The sequence below is a fragment of the Miscanthus floridulus genome, chromosome 18 (genome assembly GCF_019320115.1).
Source record: "Miscanthus floridulus cultivar M001 chromosome 18, ASM1932011v1, whole genome shotgun sequence".
Classification (NCBI taxonomy): domain Eukaryota; kingdom Viridiplantae; phylum Streptophyta; class Magnoliopsida; order Poales; family Poaceae; genus Miscanthus; species Miscanthus floridulus.
Genome location: NC_089597.1, coordinates 8,309,390 through 8,313,566, shown reverse-complemented (window position 1 = coordinate 8,313,566; position 4,177 = coordinate 8,309,390). Strand labels below are relative to the sequence as shown.

Genomic DNA, 4,177 nt, shown 5'->3' with positions numbered 1-4,177 from the left:
GGGCTAAATTGGATTTAAAGAGATGGTTTCTGTACTTTTCATCAACAGCCAAACTTACATATAGTCTCTCTCTCTCCCATCGTTTCTCCCGGTCCTGATCGCATCCTCAACTCCAGCAAGCACTGATTCACATCTACAATAAGCAGTTAAGCACGCGTTTGCGGCCTGCTACATGCATGCTCGTACTTGCCAGCAGCAATGCACCACCGTCGTGCGGTGACCGACCGATAGATGAGAGAATTTCTTCGAGTCGTTTCTTTCTTGCACTACTGAAAAAACTCGAACGGTCACGATTGCTTCACAACAACATTTGGACTGAGGTCCATGCTCATGTGGTTATAGGCAAGAGGTGCGTACATCCATGTATCTTCAGAGCTCAGGAGCTGTCACGGAAAAAAAAGGAAGGTAAATGAGAGGCATGCTCCTGCACATCGAATTAGTATTTTTAAATGCAGAGTATACAATGCTCTGTACAGGTTAATGTTGCGCATGATGGAGAACTAGAATTGTGAACTAAAGTTTTTTTTTCCAATGTTGATCTGACTTAACTAGGACACAAAAAAACTACCTTTATTTGCAGCTGCAGGAACTTGACATACTGAACTGCTTCCTCCAGCATAGTGCTCATGTCAACCTGCAAAGGCAAGAGAACAACTTATCTTCAGTGTTCACACAAAAGTTTGCACAAATTGCTGGGCCTTTGAAAACACAATTTGATAGCAAAAAAGTTGATCACTAAATACAAAAGAAAGGAACTTACTTTGGTGCCATTAGGAATTAGCTGCTGCAGCGTGCTTAGTCTTTCATTGATCCTCTCTCTTCTCCTCTGTTATATAGTATGACTAAGCCACCAGAAAACAAAAACTGCAGATTCAGTGATCATTGCGAAATTAGCATTAAGTATTTTTGACCTTTGCGTAAAGGCTATGTAAATCCTTCGAGGACCGACTACGACATCTTGAGCTGGTACTTTATTTCAGAACAACAGATTCTTCACACGCACCAATTGAATCATCTTCAGAGCTGCAGCTCCAGGAAAAGCTCTGATTGACAAGCTCAGTGTTAATCTCATCAGCAGGAGCAATTGAACTTGTTCTTGATGCCTACAAAAATTGCACCAAAGGGTCCGAACAGCCTTTTTCTTTTCGACAACACATAATGTCATAAAAGTCAGTACAAAATCAAACTTTACTTACCAGGGCAATGGTTCAGGATTTCTTAGAACTCTTACTCTTATTATTCTCATCCATAAGACATGCCCTCTTGTTACTTGTAACTCCACTAAAAATTGGAGCAAAGACCTGACTCTGGTGACCAAAGCACCAAACAGCACCAGTGTTCTGACATTGCACTTGCTCTTTATCGCAGCAGTCATTTTCATCAAGTGGAAGGAACAAGGTAGTAGGCAATGTGCTAGGTTCAACACAAGAACTAGTGTTGCTGTCAGGAGAAGAAAGGCAGGAATCAGCATTGCTGCTGCTCCAGAACATCGACTGCAGGTGAGCAATCATCTCAGATTCCTCGCTACAAATAGAACTAATAATGCTATTCCAGATATCATGAGAACACAAGATTACTATGACACAATTAAGCAATGAGGTATACAGACATATATAGCAACTGGATCATGCAGACATTAAATAAGAAGCAACATCCACATCATTTGCCAAATTGCATATATTCAATTGAATTATGCATCCAAGCCAGCACAGACTTGTATGGCAATTGAATCATGCATGTGTTTATAAGGATATAATATCCAGCTTCAACGAAGACTCAGAATTCAAGTAGCTTTAAAAGTAGAGAACCCATGGTCCAAATGTTCAGCACATTCATTAATGGCATCCGGGCTACATATATATGATGTCCAAATGGTCCGGCATCAATACATTCAAAAGCATTACCATCTCATCTCGACATTTCAAGTCTCAGTCAAGATGAGTAAACTACCAGCATGCATCATTGAGTCATATTATAGCTAAAACTAAAGCTAACAGATTAGAGCCACCTACTAGTTAATGTGCAAAAGCACAACTCTACAAAAGAAGAAACCACCATCACATCCATGTTTTGCAACTAAACTTTGCGTGCAACCTTTGTTTGCCCTTCCACATACCGATCAGCACCACAAAAATCACATTTATCTTTGTCCTTGTTATCTTTGTAGAATAGCATGCAATTGTTATAGCAAACATCAATTTTGATATATTGCGTACCAAGACCCTTTAATAATTTCCTAGATTGGTAGAAGTCATTAGGTAACTTGGAGTCAGGAGGAAGGAGTTCATGTACTATGCCTAGTATATCATCATATTCTACGACGGACATGTTGTACCGTGACTTCACAGCAAACAAGCGAGCTACAGTAGACAAGCGTGAGTGTGTGGTTCTATCATGCACCAACTCATCTGCACTAGCAACCATCCTATAGAAAGCTTTGGCATATGCTGATGGTTTAGCATCTAGTATAGGTGGATGGTGCCCATCAAGCTCAACCAACATTTGATCCATCTGATCAACTTCATCAGTGCCCTCTCTATTTCCCACACCATCATATCCATCATGTGAAATCAGCCCCTCACCATGTTCAGTCCAAGTTTCATAGTCTTCCTTAAAACCATGCCTACACAAATGCATCTCTATAGTGTATCTTATATGCCTAAAGTAGTTCCGACATTGTGCACAAGGACACTTAATGGTATTATTTTCAGCTACACCAGGAATTGAAAATGCACTATTCAAGAATTATGTGGTTCCATCAATCCATTCATTTGAAGGAGCTTTGCCATGTTGCCAACCATTATACATCCATGTCCGGTTTGACATATTAACTAGTTTTGTTTCAAATATTAATAGAGTACTCATATTAATATATTAGATATCACAACAAAGGAAGCTCAATTATTTTTGGTGCAAGGACAAACATTCCAAACTCGACAAGTGGGCACACAAATAAAATGTAGAATAACAACATACAACAAATAAATCCAGTGAAGAAAGAAGTATACCTTTGAGTCTCAATCACAGGTCCTGAACAATTCTTCACTATCTTGAAAGTAAACAGTACCTCCAATAGCAACCTTCAGTCCTTGCTTAGCCCAAAATCTCCACTGCAGTACATCAGAACCATGCTTTACTTCTGTATACATATAGCCACACATAGAGAAAGGAAGTATAATATATACATTTTTAGGGGAGAAACAAGGAACCTAAAAACTCGATTTAGATTTGACGGAGACAACACCGGTGGCCAAATCTTGAGGGAAGCAGACTTCAACTGAAAATAGGGGCGGTGGAGATCGATAGAGACGAGGGGCGTCGCGCCGGGACGTGCGCCGGACGGAGGGAGACCAGGGGTAGTCAGTCGCCTGGGGATGTTCCTGGCCGGCCGGTGGCCGCCCTAGGGCCATGCCTGGATGGCCGGCGGTGGGCCTAAGGCCACGCCCGAAGGACCACCCGTAGGGCTAGGGCCACGCACCGGAGGGGCTACGACCGCTGGTGGGCTGGTGGCTACGGCCGTCGGTGGGCTGGAGGCAGATCTAGGCGACACCAGACCTAGGGCAGCGAGCAGCGGCCATGGAGCTGGGGTGCCTAGCGGCGGGCGGCGAGCGACGAATGTGCAGATGGGGGTGGTCTTGTGCGGTGAGCGGCGGACTTGGAGCCGAGAGCGACGGGACTACGGGAGCGGCGGACTTGCGGAGTTTGGCCTTTGGCGGCGCGTTTGGGACAGGGTTGGGGTGGCGACCGCGGGAGGATTTACTTTTAGGGTGTTTTTGTTTTCTTTTATTTTTTTTCACTCTCTTTTCTATTCTATACCGTGCCAATACAAAAGGCAGGCGCCAATGACGAAAATAGGGCGTCAAAGCCAAATCCATTCCTGTGCCTGTGTCATTTTTTCTGTGAGTTAAAAAAACCATAGAATAATTGCTATTTCTCTGTGGGTATGCATTGTTTTTCTGTGTGTATTGCCACGCACAGAAAAATAACTCAATTATTCTGTCGGTTTTTCGATATTTCTATGGGTATTTTTTGATACCAACAGAATAATTCCAAATTTTCTGTGTGTTCTGAGAAAAACGCACAGAAAAAATAATCACCCACAGAAGTATTCGAGTTTCCAGTAGTGTTGGCCCTGAATTTTTTTTCGTTACTTATTTGACACTCACTTCAATTTTCA

The 4,177-nt window shown here is 42.6% G+C and overlaps 1 pseudogene; it reads right to left on the bottom strand.

The window, feature by feature from the left end:
- Positions 1-287: 287 nt before the first annotated feature.
- Positions 288-2,637, bottom strand: LOC136523236 (transcription factor bHLH84-like; annotated as a pseudogene).
- Between the last annotated feature and the right edge of the window lie 1,540 nt (positions 2,638-4,177).